This window comes from Tiliqua scincoides, chromosome 1 (assembly GCF_035046505.1).
Source record: "Tiliqua scincoides isolate rTilSci1 chromosome 1, rTilSci1.hap2, whole genome shotgun sequence".
NCBI classification, from domain to species: domain Eukaryota; kingdom Metazoa; phylum Chordata; class Lepidosauria; order Squamata; family Scincidae; genus Tiliqua; species Tiliqua scincoides.
The window spans coordinates 285,371,704-285,388,025 of NC_089821.1; the positions used below are offsets into that span (position 1 = coordinate 285,371,704).

Below are 16,322 nucleotides of genomic sequence, written 5' to 3' on the forward strand. Positions count from 1 at the left end.
ACCATGAAACTAAACTTGGCAACAGAAGATTTAGGATTTCAGCATCACGGTAAGCTTGTTATAAAAAGTATCTCTGCAAGTCAGTTAATATTACAAGTATCTCTGCAAGTCATTTAATGTATGAGTTCTCCAAAGAAACCATCTGTGTTCTTCAGACCTTTATTATTTTGACTAAGTAATATCTGGACAACATTCCAAGAAAGATCAGAGGGTCTTTCGGAATACTTTAGCACTCAAAAGTATCATTTAGCAAAAACAATAGCACTGAAAGAGCTCAGGTACCATGGTGGCAAGGAGTGCAGCTTCTTTCACCCCACAGTGGATGTGGATGAAAATAGCTGTACTGATTGTGCTGTGACTTTCAGCTGATCCTTGTTTTTCAGGAAAACTTGTTCTTAACAACAGTTTTCCACTGGTAAGGAAAGTGTGATTCAGCTCTGGCAGAAGTCCTATTCAAGCAGCACAACTTATATAGTGATTGTATGGGGATTGGGGGGTAGGTTTGCACCTGCTGACTTAATCCTGACCCTCCTTATCTGTATTCAATAGACCAGGGGTGTCCAAAGTTTTTGGTAGGAGGGCTGCATCGTCTCTCTGATATTGTGTTGGGGGCCAGGGGGAAAAAAAGAATTAATTTACATTTAAAATTTGAATAAATTTACATACGTTTACATAAATGAATATATTAAAGATGGACTTATATGAATGAATGAAGGTCTTGCAATAGCTCAAGGCCTATAAAAGGCCTTGCACAAAGCAAGGCTGGCCTTTCCTTTTCTGCTACTACTGCATCACAGATGTGAAACAGCAAGCAGTGGAGGGAGCCCTCATTCCACAGCTCACATGAGAGGTCAAACAGTTGCCCTCACGCTGAGAGCAGTTGCATCGGGCCAGTGTGGGCTCCAACAAATCACCAGAGGGCCAAAGGCTCATTGGAGACTGGGAGCTCTCTGAGGGCCACATTGAGAGGCCTCGAGGGCCGCAAGTGGCCCCAGGGCCGGGGTTTGGGCACCCCTGCTATAGACCATGTGAATAACCCTTGCTTGTTTAAAAACTGGACACATGTATGTTGGTTTTGTAAACCCAATTGGAGGCTCTGCAAAAACCAGCATTCTAAGTCTTGCAAACGTCACTTGTGAGCATAAAGGCTTTTTGTACAAAGTCTGTTGAAATTGCATAGGTCAGGGTAAGGGCAAGCTAATCTCCTCTCCTTGCATCTTCACTGTCCATGGCATGTCACATGGTCGTGGCTAGAGTGTGCACACAGCCTGGGGAGTAAGGTCCCAATCCTGCCAGCACTAAAACACTTTAAATTTCAACTGATTTTAGTGGGAGGTGTTAATTCTCTCAGATTAAAAGAACTTGTAACTTGGACTGGATTGTACCCAATAAAGAACAAAAATGAGGATTTGGTGAGATCCCACACAACAACAGGGGACTGCATCAAGAAGTATGCTTTGGGGTCTTAAATTATTTTTAAAAGGTAGATGAGGTGGAAGAGTAGAGCAGGTAATGTGAAGTGTCTAGTGGACAGGACCCACAAGATGTTTTTAAAGCAATGTAAAGATTTCAAAATGGTGCAGTCATGGGAGGAGTCGGAGATCAGCAGTGATGTCACTGGGAAGTAGTAAGTAAGTGCCTGTACCGTTTAAGCAACTTGTCCATGCAACACTCACAATTGTAATGGAAATACTTATTTGCCAGGTGAAGCCTGCCAATGGAGGAGATGCATGTTTCTTGGGAGGCTGCCAGTTTGAATCCTCTGAATGCTTCTCCCTGCTGGAAGGGAAAGTGGGGGCCATAGCTCAGAGATGGAGCATGTGCTCATGTTCAGTCTCTGGTGTCTCCAGGTAGGGCTGGGAAAACCCACAGAAACCTGGAAAACTGCCATTTGTCAGCATAGACAGTACTGGATCAAGGATCCAATTCTGAAAAAGGCAGCTTCATATGTTTAGAACTAGATGAATTTGCATTTACCCAGCAATAGCTGGGAAATTGCAGCTTCCCTGTACCCAACTGGAGCAAAGAGACCTGGCTCCTTCTACAACAGATGTGCTGATTTTCAAGAATGTTGCCTGGATTCTGCACAACCATTACACAAGCACAGTACTTTCATAGTAGAAGGAAACCACCTAGAATGGTTCAGAGATATTCTTCAGCAACATGCCTGGTTTGGCAGAAACTATCTAAGCTTCTCCAGCTACTTTTGTCAATCTGCTGAGAGCATCATACATTAATAAACATTTTTTAAACCCGGCTCTCAGACTAAAAACCTCAAATCCAGCCCTTGCTATTGCTTTCAGCTTCTGCGGACACTGCTGGGAAATTGATGGTGCCTAATATATCTTAGTGGGCACTGATTTTCTCCTTGCAGAAGAAACAACAAAGCTGCATGCACAACAATAAGAAGGAAGAATAAGGATGCCTGTGGAGAAAGGCACATGAAAAACATTGCACGGAGACTTCTTCTGTTGAATTTTTGCCTGAAAAATTGTGAGCAAGGGCATCCTGTCTGAATATTTTTTGCAAAAATCAACTGGAGTCATTCATTCAAGTGTAACCTTCTTCCAAGTCTGTCCTCATATGGAACAAACTGTGAACATTGGGATGGCCCTAAGCACCCAGAAGCAATTGAAGAGTTGTATGAAAATCTTTTATTTGGGAGATAGTCAAAATATTTTGCTAAGTGGGCAAATTTTCACAAGTAATGTTAATGCTTTCAGATAGTAATTTCCCACATGGTTGATTTATGGCCCACACCTATGCTGGCCTTATGTAGGTGGATCTCATGTAAAACCAGGACCACTGGCATCAGAGTTGCTTGGTCATTCTGCGGCTTGCTACCAATGGCACAGGTGCCAGTAAGCCCTGCGCCAGCAGTGGTGGGCTACCAAACGTCAGCTGGAGGAGATAGGTTAGCAACAGGGGAGAATAAGGGGCAGATCAGAATGAGAGGGGGAGGGTGTCAGTGGCAGCCACACATATTGAGAACCTATCCTCCCTTCCTGGTCTGGACCCACCACCAGGAGTGTCCTCAGACTTACGCCAGTTAAAGAACTGGCATAGGTCTGTGGAGATCCACTGTGGAGACTAGGCAGCCTATGGAAAGGTAAATAAAAACATTTTTTACTTACCTCCCCTGGGCTGTCTGGTGCCCCCTTACCCATAGTGTGCAGCACATGTTCTGACAATGGAGCTGCATGATCTGGGCTGGTGGGAGATAGGATTGGGCTTTAGTGCCTCTGGACAGAGTTGTTTTCATTCTCTGGCTAAAGCCTAGCTCAGAGGGGAGTTGGGACTGGCAAAACATTCTGCTTGACGTTTGTTAGTCAGCCCACACATTTACCACCCACGCAGAAAGCCAGACAATGAGCTTCTCTTCCTCAGCTGCTACGAAGAAGGTCGCAGGAGAGCAGTGATAGCTTCATTCAGCAACATGTGGGGGATCTGAATTGCCCTTCCTGCCCTTTTATCAGAGACTTCATCCTCCTGAACTTTTTTTTTTAAAGCAATCCCTATCCCAGCAACTCTAGTTGCAAAGGGTCAGACTGCGCTATGTTGTCCTTTGTAACATACCTGTTTGTTTCTGTCCCTCCTTCTGATCTTGGTTCTAATTTGCTGTTTGTGTTTGGTTTTTTAAAAAATATTTTAAGTGTGTAATATGTACCTGAAACAGAGCAATAAGGAAGTGAGAGAGAAGAACACGAAGACATTAGTAGGATCATCACAAAGGAACCAGGATTGTACAGGTTCACACCCACCCACATTCCAGACTAGTTCCTGTAGCTATGTGAGAGCACATAACACAATTGGCCTTAATTTTTTTTTTTTAAGGGGAAACAGTGAATGGATGTGGAGCCAGTGGCTGGGGTAAGGGTTCTTTTATGTGTGCTAAATGAGTTGTGAGTAGTGGTGAGCTCTACAGACTAGGCCAAAGGTAAACATTGGTCAGTTTCTCATGGAGCATCTAATACCAACTCGTTGCTGAGATTTGTGAAAGAAATGTTGGCCTCTGGGCATGTTGCATATTGGTCTGGTCCAGCAAGATACCTTATGCTCCTATATTCACTCAGCACAGATTTGCAAAGCCCTTAACTGTTGCCTGAGTAATTGAGAATTGACTCTTGTTTTGTAGATTTAAAGACATCTAGTAGACCATATAGATTCCAATATACAAACAAAAGTAGACCCCATACAACTAGTTAACCCACCCTGGCTAGATATGCTTTGTGTTGGATTCTCACATTGGCATTATGGGATCAGTGCTGGAGTCCTGCCACTAAAACATTGTTGGCAACCTTCAGTCTCGAAAGACTATGGTATCGCGCTCTGAATTGTGGTTCTGGCATAGCGTCTAGTGTGGCTGAAAAGGCCAATTCGGGAGTGACAATCCCTGCCACACCAGGAGCAAGTGCAGTCTGTCCCTGGTCTGTCTTCCTGGCTATGGGCCTTCCTTCTTTGCCTCTTTGCCTCAGACTGTTGGCCAAGTGTCTCTTCAAACTGGGAAAGGCCATGCTGCACAGCCTGCCTCCAAGCGGGCTGCTCAGAGGCCAGGGTTTCCCACCTGTTGAGGTCCACTCCAAAGGCCTTCAGATCCTTCTTGCAGATGTCCTTGTATTGCACACTGTATGGAACCTCATAGTGACCATTTGTTACTTATCTTATTTTCCCAGTGAACTATGATATTTGTTTGAAGAAACAGACTTTGTTAATGATTTGCAAGTTATTCCACAATACTGGCCTCTAGCACAGATCTCAGCTCCTTGGGAACTTCCTCAAGCTAAAGCAACAATCAAATAAAGAGCCATAGCTGTGCCTTATAGATATGGAACAGGACCTCCCATTAGCAGGATGTGTTGCTGAGATCAGTGCTTCTCAAACTATCTGATGTAGCGAACTGGCAATTTTTTTGCTTCCTTTTTTCCTGGAAATTCGCTATGGACTGACAGCCAATGACTCACAGACCAATATGGCTTTGTGGATCACTAGCACTTTGTCACTAGTTGGTTTTCAACCAATGTGCCTCGGCATGACAGTGTGCTGCAATTGCTCTGCAGGTGTGCCGTGATAGTTAGGGGAAGGGACATTTATTAGTAGGGCCATTGGGGGATGTGAGCCCTCCAGCAGCAGCACAGTGTGCCTTGTCAGTTGTCAAAAAACTGATGGTGTGCCTTCACAATTGTAGTACTTTGTCACTGTGCCATGAGATGGAAAAAGGTTTAAAATGACCGGATATACATCAGGTGTTCCCAAACTGTGTGTCGTAATGCCTCTTCCCTGGGGTTTCATAGGCCGACAGCTGGCTGTCTGTGAGACCTGCAACAGAGCTCCAGTGGTGATAGGAGTCTCAGGTCCAGCATGTGGTTTTCACACACTTTGAAAAGCCCACTTGTCTGCCCACCTTGAGCTTCTTACACTGTAAGAACAGCTCCACTGGATCAGGCTAACAGCCCATCTAGTCCAGCTTCCTGTATCTCACAGTGGCCATCAAATGCCTCAGGGAGCACACAAGACGACAAGAGACCTGCATCCCGGGGCCATCCCTTGCATCTGGCATTCTGAGGTAACCCACTTCTAAAATCAGGAGGTTACACATACACATCATGGCTTGTAACCTGTGATGGACTTTTCCTCCAGAAATCTGCCCAGTCCCCTTTTAAAGACATCTATGCCAGATGCCATCACCACATCCTGTGGCAAGGATGGCAGAGAGGTTCTTTAGCTCAGTGGTAGAGCACCTGTTCTGCCTTCTGGTTCTGTCTTATCATAGGTTGTGTCTTGTTGTCTTGTGTGCTCCCTGAAGCATTTGGTGAGCCACTGTGAGATACAGGAAGCTGGGCTAGATGGGCCTTTGGCCTGATCCAGCGGGGTTCTTCTTATGTTCTGCTGGGCCTCTCTGTAGCTTTCAGGACCATTGGAAATGATGTCCCTCTTAACTAACTGGCTGTCCCTAGAGGGCATGGTTTTGCAGTGGTCTTTTTTGGAGAGTTCATTTCAGAAGGTGGTGCTGAGCAACTCTTGCATAGTGCCATAGCCATTACCTTTGTCATCCAGCAAGGTTCTATCCCCCATGTTTTCTGATATCTATATGGAACTATGGGGGAAGGGGGCTCATACAGAGGGTTGGCATGGGGTGTTATCAGTTTACCGATAAAACCCACATAACCCATTACCAATTAGAGATGCAGTGGAGGTTCTCCCCATTGGGGTCTGGGTCTGTGCAAATCTGAATTAAGGCTAACAATCTGAAATAAAATCTACACCAGGCAGAGGTTATCCTGGGACAACAGTGAAGTGTTGATCTGTTCTGGATGGGGTAGCACTCCCCCTGAAGGATCAGGTATGCAGCTTGGGAGTACTTCTGCACCTGGCCTGACTCCTCAATATTCAAGTATCAGCTCTGGCCCACGGTGCTGCTTTTGCCTAGCTTTGACTGATGTGCCAGCTTCATTAGTTCAGTTGCAGTCAGACCTCACCATGGTCAGCCATGCCTTAGTTACCTCACATTTGGGTTACTGCAGTACGTTCTATATGGGGCTGCTCATGGAGATCCTTTGGAAGCTTCATCTGGTGGAAAATGTAGCTACTCAGGTGCTGCTGGGTGCCAGTTGGCTGCCATAATCATATAACACCACTGCATTGGTTACCAGTATGTTTCTGGGCACAATTCAAGTGCTAGTTCTGATCTGTAAAGCCCTACAAAACTGGAAAGCTTCGACACCCTCGTTTTCAGTGTTTCGCGATAATCTGAAGACCTGCTTTTTTTCTAGGAGGCTTTTGATGTACTTTTACGTGGCTGATCAGTTGCTCCCTGGCTATCTGATTAGTGATTTTGTTTTTGCTAGTCCTTCTGCTTTGATGACACAGTGTGTACAGTTTGCTATTGCATTGGTCTGTTGTATCGTTTTAATTTGTGAGCTGCTCTGAAGCTTTGGACGTAGGGCAGGGTATAAATTTTTAAGATATATAAATAACTGATGGGAAAGGATCATTCTTGGTTTTTGCAACAGCATCCTTACCAGCTGGGAAGTACTGTGGCCTCCTGTGGAAGTACTGTGGAAGGCAGTAAAAACACAGAGACTTGGACCACAGGCTATACGGTTTGAAGAAATCAAGAATCAAGAATTCTTCCTACTGTGGAAGTACTGTGGAAGGCAGTAAAAACACAGAGACTTGGACCACAGGCTATATGGCTTGAAGAAATCAATCCCACTGTCTGGAGAGTTGTTTTTGGAGAGGCCCAAATATTGGATAACAGTTGCAATGCTGCAGGAAAAAAAAGGGATTTCTGCAGTTGTTGAGGATCAGTTGCAAAGTCATAGGTAGAGCAGTGCCAAGTGAGGAGCAAATCTCTGCCTTGGGGAGCTTGCCATCTAATTAGTTAATGTTTGCTCAGTGCTTTGCAGATGTATTATGCAGTAGAAGTACTATGTGTTGCTGTTGAGGCATGATGTGCGCACAGCAAAAATGCAAAACGGTCAAGTTTCTAGGGAGCAAGAGTCAGGCGCCTTCACTTATTAGGCCCATTGCAATGACTGCTCTTGTGAGACTTTAGCCGCATGTAGATACATATACATATCTACATATAGAAACACTACATATAGTGTCTATGTGGGATGTCCGGGTCTTGTGAGATTTACTGAAGCCATCAGAAGCAAAGCAGAATAACTGTGGAACTTTTTCTAGAACACAGAGGGAGAAAAAGAGAAGGGCTTGTCTTCTGAGAAATGAAAGGATCTTCCTGTGTGCTATGCTCTTTCAAGAACTGAAGTTTTAGACCTCCTGCTAGTGTTGGCACCAGGTTGGTGGGGGTACTTGAGCAATGCCCTGCATTCGGGCCTCCTTGGCACCCTCACATAGCCTCTTGGTGGTGCCTTTTGTACTACTGCTCCCACTAGTACTCTGGGAATCATCCCAGCTGGGTGAGCCTTTAGCCAGTAACCAACTTGGCCAAACCCTCATGCTACCCCTGGTTCCTGCTATTCCTTTTGCAAAACTAGGAGGAGCCAACAGAATCTGACAGCAGCATGTAGTAACAGGCACCATCAACATCAAGGGTATGAAATTGCAGTGCGAGATAGTGTTGCTGATGGGATTTGCAGGTATTGAACTGTATGTAAGCAAGCTAGGTCTCCAGGCTTCAAAGTGTACAGACAAACTAGATCCCTAGGACGAGGATTTAGTATCTAAAAAGTGTCGCATACTTTATTAATATACACACATGCCATACTACTATGTTTTGGGCATGCAAATCGGGCTCCAGGAGCCTCACGAGCTTAACAAAGGGAACTAAAAGAAGCTAAAGGACATTAAGCAATTCTTTTTATTGTTCAAGACGGACAAGTTTGTTCATGTGACAGAAAGGAGGGACAAGGACCTGTGTTTTAAATTGGTCTCAGGCCCTGAGAAATGGTTATTCTTGGGGTACAATCTGTATTCTATGCGACAAAATGACAATTGCATATTTCTAATGCACCCAAGAGGCTCCCCCCCCCCCATTGTTTCTGTACTGGTGCCTTCTCACTCTCATGCCCTTGACTGCTCTTACCTTTTTCCTGCTTCTTGCTTGCACTTCCTGCATATAGATTCTGGGGGGAAAAGGAGTTGCCAAGTCTAAAAATACCAGATAGGAAAGAAAGAGAACATGGAACTGCTAGGGTGATATTCTTCTCAGTTTCCCAGTCATTTAGCCTCATGTAGGAACTCAAAAGCTTGTAGTTTCTCCCACATCAAATATGGTTTAGTTTTTAAACGTCTTCACTTCTCCTCCTCAAGAAGTGTCACAGTGTTAATATTCCCTCCTCTTTGGTTCTGATCAGTTGTGCCTTTGGATAAGCAGTCTGTTCCGGAGACCAATGCACACTTATGGTGGCAGGCATATTTGCCTTGTTCATTCACGTTTGCCAGTGTAAAGTGGGGATTGGTCCTTTAATTTGTGACTTGCAAAGCTGCATGTTGAGCATTTGCTTCATAAAAGATGCTGAAGCATTTTGACTCCTTTTGAGTAGCTGAGATGAGGGATTCTTGATTCTCGCTCCTGCTAAGGGATGTAACTGCATAGCTGGGTGGTTCTTCCCGATGGGTGCAGTTCCCAGGTCCCAAGAGAAATACAGCGACCAGTAAATGACCCAAGATCATAAACAAAGCTGAAGCTGAAACATCCTTATCTGGGCAGACAGGGGTGGTTATTGCAAGGAAACAAATAGCATCTGAATCTTGATAGGGTGATCGGTCCTTTTGGATGCGTCAGAGGAGGGGGGGAAGGGAGACGTGCTGTAATTGGCCGCCAATTAAATTTGTCACACAGTTATTCTCAGCTCAGTTTTAAAGCAATGAGATGTGTTTGTGGCAAACACTACTAAGCCTGAACTCGGGTTCCTGTCTCTTTCCCCTATCCTGTTTGTGACAGTGAAAAGTGAAATAATTTGCAGACCTTTTCTTTCAAGACTGAATAGACTGCACAGCAGGATAAATCCCTTCCAGCTTTTCAGACTTGTGATGAATCTCTGGTTGTGACACTTGATTATCCAGGAGTGGGGGGGGGATGGTATAGAGGGGCCAGGTGGCATATGAGACCCATTCTGTTCCTCACTTCCCACTGGCTTGGAAACTGTGACCTAGCTGTGGCCAACAGCCTTTCCACGACACAATAATGAAAGACGAGCACTGAATCAGGTGAAATTGATGGACTACTGCAGTGACAGGGAGGTGGGGGTGGGGAAACCGTGTGTGGTGTGTGCACTTGTGTTCAAGGTTCCTCCCACACATATTCTGGCTGTAGTTAAATGCTGGGAGCTGTGTTCTAGCAGAGGATGGTATAAATAGGGGCATTTCTCAGAGAAAATTGCTGGTGCTTCCTAGGGGAAAAAGACCAGCTCAAGAGGATGCTGATCATTCTTTAGGGGTCTCTCTGGGGCCTCCGCTTCCTCAAACAGGGTCATGTGTGGTGATGAGAGCTGGAAAAGACCTCTTCAGACAGCTGACCCATCACACTCTTTTTCTGCCAGCCAATGCAGGGTTGCTCCTAGCATCCAGAAAGGCAAGGGAAAGGGAAGGATGCCAATTCTTCATGCATCATAAGCTGCGTGTGTACCGTACCGGCCTCAGATGTACTGACAGCATCTTCCCTCTCATGTCTCCAGAGGCCCCAGGGCACAGCTGCTGCTGCACCGCAAGAAGCCAGGCTCGAATTCTGAGAATTTGCTCAGGACTCAGAGACAGAGCGGGATTCTAAAAGCCTTTCGCTAACTGAGATGCAAGTATTTTGTAAAAAAAAATTCTTCCTGTAACCTCACTTTTCCTGTGTTTGGGATCATTCGGCTGTTGTAATCAGGTATGTCGCTATGACTTTTCTTTCAGGAAGTGAGTGTTGATTTAGGACAGGTCTCCAGGAATCTTAATTTGCATCAGGATTTCCTAAAACAAGACTGTAATCAGCCTATCCTGTTTTTCTTATTTACTTGCAGCAAAAGGACTGTGATAGAGGTCTTTTTCTGGGAGAGCCCAATTATCAGATATTGAGGGCACTCATTCTGAGTGTCTAGCAGGCTTTTAAGGCCCAGTTAGGGAGTTCCTCCTGTAGTTTCACATCTGGACTCTAGATTGAACTATGTGAAATATTCACAGCCGAACAAGGATGTTGATGTGCCTTTCAGCTGCAGGAAGAGGCGGTGCCAATCTTTGACAGGAGAGCATCTGACACCCTTTCACATTCAGAGGCTTGTATGCATTGCCCTTCTGCCAGTGCGAGAGTTGGGGGTCAGCACGTTACAAGTCTGAGATCAAGTTGGTATATAGGATGTACTACAAAGATATTGTGTTGCACATTATGCAGTGCTGACCAATGAGGTAGATGGCACATGTCTCCAGCACTGCTGGCCCCAAAGTGAGCTGGAGCATTTAACAGGGAAACCTGTGAGTGGAATCACTGTTTCTGATCTTGAAGCCTTTCCCTGTTCAGTTACATGCTGATTTGTCCTCAAAATCCAGTTTGAGAAGTTGGCAAACCCACTAATCTTCCTTCTCTGACCTGCCAGTGGATTCTACTTCAGAATCCCTGAAATAACAGAGAGTGAATACCGGAAATGCTTGACTTTGAAAATAGCCTCTCACATTCTGTGCCAAGAGTAATTACATTGATTACGCAAAGCAAAGCCCAAATAAACAAATGCCATATTGTTTAAAATGTGGGCATTGCTGTTTAGTTCTTTGACATTAGACCAAGTTAAGATAACTTGTAAATTGTGTGTTGCTAATGGTGAAGCAAAGACTTGTGCATGCACTCAGATTCTTTTGCGCTGGAGGCAGCTGAGAAAATTCTGCATCGCACCCCATCGGATGTTGTGCTTGGAATCAATCTGTCAAATGATACAGTATACAAATGTGTTTATTTAGGGGCATGTTCTTCGTTTCCCTGCTGTCTTGGACTGTGATATGGGAGTTTCTGTAGAATTTGGAATTTGTTTTTGTGGGGTTTTTTGGGGGGTGGGGGGTGACGACAGAGTGGCAGCAATAAGCTAAATAAGGGAAAGTGATGGGAGAAAGGACTATATGTTAATGGATGAGTCTAGAAAAAAGTTACTTCAGTCTAGAAAAAAGGCACCTGAAGGGTGGACATGATTGAGATGTACAAAATTAGGCAGGGGGTGGATAGTGGAATGCTCTTTTCCCTCTCGCACAAAACGAGAACCAGGGGACATCCACTAAAATGCTCTGGCCTTCCAGAGATTTGTTGGAGCCCATGCTGGCCCGATGCAACTGCTGTCAGCAAGAGGACGACTGTTTGACTTCTCACCTGAGCTATGGGACAAGGGCTCCCTCCACTACTTGCTGTTTCACGTCTGTGATGCAGCACTGGCAACGAAGGAAAGGCTGGCCTTGCTTTGTGCAAGGCCTTTTATAGGCCTTGAGGTACTACAACACCTTCTTTCATTCATATAAGTTCCATCTAATATATTCATCTATGTAAATTTATTCAAATTTTAAATTGTAAATTAATTCTTTTTTTCCTGGCCCCCGATGGAGTGTCAGAGAGATGATGTGGCCCTCCTGCCAAAATGTTTGGACACCCTTGGTCTAGAGCATTGCGCTGCAGCAATCAAATAGGCTTCTTGTGAGCAGCACATCAGAACAGTAAGGGGGAGAGAGCTTCAGTGTTGCATTAGATGCAGCTATGGCCCATGGGCCATACTTTGGCGAACACTGGTCTATACTAACTCACAGTGACTCTCCAGAATCTTAGGCAGGTATTTCTTACTTCCAAGAAAGTGTGTATAGAATTGCAGCCATAGTCATGTAGTTTTATAAGGCACAGAAGCTGCACCCCTTGAGCCTGGAGCCTTTCGCAGACTCTTCCTGTACATTCTCAGATGTTTCTTCAGAGTCACAAAGATTATACACGTTTTAAATGAAAGCTGGGAATCTCACATATCAATTGCTAACCAGGTTCTGTCAGACTCCAAATTCTCTGAGGAATTCCATGTATATTCTCTCCCTGAAGAATTTCAATCTTGCCTGTGAAAGAAGAGAGGGCATGGGAGTGTTTAATCTAAATTTTAGGCTCTAAAGAACAGATTTTTTCAAGCAGATCTACAGGGAGTATTTTAAAGGATTGTAGTAGTGTGCTCCAAGTGGCTATTAAGGTACTAGATAATGGCCCTGATCTAGCAAGCAGCAATCTGTGCAGTACATTCAAACCATTTCCCATGAACAGGTTGGGCATTCTGTGTATGAAAAACACTGCTGCAGGGCTGTGATATCCTCCACCCACCCACCCCCACACACACACGCCACAGCTGTGCAGAAGGTCCTTGGGTCAAGGAATTTGTCCACACAGTAGGAAGCCATTCGTTGCTGTCCTTGTTGATCCTCTGCAATGTCTCTCTATTGGGGCTGGGGAGTGCACCAGATACCCCTCTTAGGATCTCTTAGGGTCTTGGAGTATAGTCCAGGACGCAGGATGCAACCACCTTGCTGAAGCTAAGCAGGCCTAGGACTAGTCAGTGCCTGGATGAATGTCTGCCTTGGAACTCGGTGCTAATTGTCTTGAACTTCATGATGGAATAAAGGCAGGATATAAATGTAGTGAATAAATTTGCTAGATAAGACCAGAAGTCCATGTGGACCAGAATTATGTCCCTTGTGTTGGACAGTCAGATAAATGCCTCTGGGTGCTTTCAAGTTGGCAGTGTAGGTGATGAACTTTCCTTGTTGTTTATGCCTCCCTACCAGCAGCCCTTTATATGTCCAGGGGGCGGAGGGAGAGAAAGTGACTCGATTAAGCTGAAAGATGAAAATACTAGCCTGACACGGGGAAAAAAACTACCAGGGGAAATTTAGGGCTTCTCATTGTGAAAACATTTTAAAATAGCTGAAAAATTTATATCTTAGCTTTTTCCTTTCAAGCAATGGGCTGGAAAATGTTTAAATGTTCCTTCCAGCCCACCAACCAAATGATTGCCCCCAAATGAGCCTCCAATAATGGTGCTTTAATTAAATGAAAATGGGCAGCTGCAGTTTGAGCAGGAGGAGTTTGTGTTGTTTATTGCCATTGTATGGAAGCTAAGTACAGCCGCTGAGCTTGCTTGCATCCCACATAAACAATTAGGACTAATTGACTGCTAATTATTCTAAGAGAAATGTATAGCCTGCTGAACTGCACTTTGTTTCCTTGACTGCTCCACTTAAACTTTTCAAAGCCTAAATATGAACCCATGAACAAAAGTGAGGCACCCTTTTGATCTCCGGGCTCCCACACAGCCTCACATGTGGAGGCACTTATGTTCTATGGCCTGAATGCAAGCGCTCATCCCAGCTTTATCAGCATTGGCTTGCTTGATGGGTGTTTGGTGTAACTCTAAGGTGAAAGGCTGTAGCTAAATGGCAGAGCACCTGCTTTGGATGCAGAAGGTCCCAAGGTCAGCCCCTGACATCTCCTAGTGCAGGGGTGTTAAACTCATTCCATACGGAAGGCCCCATAGCATTTATGATGCCTGCTGAGGGCCAGGAGTGATGTCATTAGGCAAGAAGTGATGTCATTAAACAGGTCAACCAAAAATAAACACTTTTTTCTTACTTAAGAACTCATTAGCTGCAAATAACTGTTGGCAACCTTCAGTCTTGAAAGACTATGGTATCGCGCTCTGAAAGGTGGTTCTGGAACAGCATCTAGTGTGGCTGAAAAGGCCAATTCGGGAGTGACAGTCCCTTCCACACCAGGAGCAAGTGCAGTCTGTCCCTGGTCTGTCTCCCTGGCTATGGGCCTTCCTTCTTTGCCTCTTTGCCTCAGTCTGTTGGCCAAGTGTCTCTTCAAACTGGGAAAGGCCATGCTGCACAGCCTGCCTCCAAGCGGGCTGCTCAGAGGCCAGGGTTTCCCACCTGTTGAGGTCCACTCCTAAGGCCTTCAGATCCCTCTTGCAGATGTCCTTGTATCGCAGCTGTGGTCTACCTGTAGGGCGCTTTCCTTGCACGAGTTCACCATAGAGGAGATCCTTTGGGATCCGGCCATCATCCATTCTCACGACATGACCGAGCCAACGCAGTCGTCTCTGTTTCAGCAATGCATGCATGCTAGGGATTCCAGCTTGTTCCAGGACTGTGTTGTTTGGAACTTTGTCCTGCCAGGTGATGCCGAGCATGCATCAGAGGCAGCGCATGTGGAAAGCGTTCAGTTTCCTCTCCTGTTGTGAGCGAAGAGTCCATGACTCGCTGCAGTACAGAAGTGTACTTGGGACGCAAGCTCTGTAGACCTGGATCTTGGTATGTTCCATCAGCTTCTTGTTGGACCAGACTCTCTTTGTGAGTCTGGAAAACGTGGTAGCTGCTTTACCGATGCATTTGTTTAGCCCGGTATCGAGAGAAAGAGTGTCAGAGATCGTTGAGCCAAGGTACACAAAGTCATGGACAACCTCCAGTTCATGCTCAGAGATTGTAATGCAGGGAGGTGAGTCCACATCCTGAACCATGACCTGTGTTTTCTTCTGCAAATAACAAAAGAGAAAATATACGAGTCTTGATCATATTTCAAGATAGGGGAGAGCCCAATTTTCATGTGAGCTGCCTTTTCAGCAGTAACACCTCAGCACTACTCGGCAGCAGAAAGCCTGAGGGCCATATAAAAAGCTTCCACGGGCCGCATCAGGCCCCCGGGCCAGGAAAACTTCCTGTCTGAAACCTTGGAAAGCTGCTATCTATGTAGTTAGTACTGAATTAGATGGACCAATGATCTGACTCAGTATAAGACAGCTTCCTAAGGAGGAATGTCGGAAAGAACTGAGAAGAGCAGGAGCTGCACTGGGAATGCAGGGATGGCCTCCCTAGAGTTGGCCCATCCATTCTGTGGTGTGATGTGGTTAGCATCAGTGGCAGATTTTGGATTCAGGGTGCCATGCACCTCGAGTCTGCCACCACCTCCCTCCACCACCACATGGAGGCAGCCTGCACTGATCTGCTTTCCACCTGCTAAAAGTGAGCAGAAAGTGGATCACCAGCCTCCTTAACTTTCTCCAGGTGCAGTGTGAATGAAGGAGCTCCTTTGTTTGCAAGATGCTTGTAAATCAAACCAGAAGTCTTGCCATTGAAGAAAACATGTGAGGAGTGCAGCAAGCTGTTGTTTTTTTAAAAAAAAACTGTGCAGAGGCAGTGGACCTGGGACAGCATTCTGGGTTGTGCCACTGCTGAATCCCCTCCTGGGAATGTATTCAGTCACTGCTAAAGGTTCTCCTATTAAGATACTCTTCTGTTGCGAAGCCTCTTGGACCAAGACTCTCACCTAGACACCTTTAAAAGGGGATTGGACCAATTCCTGGAGGAAAAATGCATTACGGTTTACAAGCCATGATGTGTATGTGCAACCTCCTGATTTTAGAAATGGGTTATGTCAGAATGCCAGATGCAAGGGAGGGCACCAGGGTGCAGGTCTCTTGTTATCTGGTGTGCTCCCTGGGCATTTGGTGGGCTGCTGTGAGATACAGGAAGCTGGACTAGTTGGGCCTATGGCCTGATCCAGCAGGGCTGTTCTTATGTAGAGAAATCTTCAAGATGTCTCTTAAGAGAATGGCTGGATCAGTTCCACGGTCTACTTTGTTCTGTGTCCCATAGGGGCTAGACAGATGTCTCTGGGAAGCCCAGAAGCAATATATACAGTAGAGGCAAATCAAGCTGGTTTGCAAGCTGAGACAGTGCCAATCCACCAAGATTCACTTTGGCACCAATTCTCTGACGGGATGCACCTTACACACCCCCACTGTGTGTTTCACTGTTCTTCTCCACTGCTGCTTTTTGTAAGCAGCAAATGGCTCTCCCGTGCCATTTTACTGGAAGGA

At 45.5% G+C, this 16,322-nt stretch overlaps 1 protein-coding gene across 7 annotated transcripts in view; it reads left to right on the forward strand.

Moving 5' to 3' along the window:
* Nucleotides 1–16,322, forward strand: part of TMEM63C (transmembrane protein 63C) — a 98,909-nt gene that overhangs the window by 12,268 nt on the left and 70,319 nt on the right. The window contains exon 2 of one of the 7 annotated variants that reach the window (XM_066627666.1): nucleotides 10,143–10,333. The exons of the other annotated variants lie outside the window; for them this stretch is intronic. The gene's annotated coding sequence lies outside the window, so the exon portion shown is untranslated. The remainder of the gene's footprint in view (nucleotides 1–10,142; nucleotides 10,334–16,322) is intronic. 7 annotated transcript variants of the gene reach the window in all.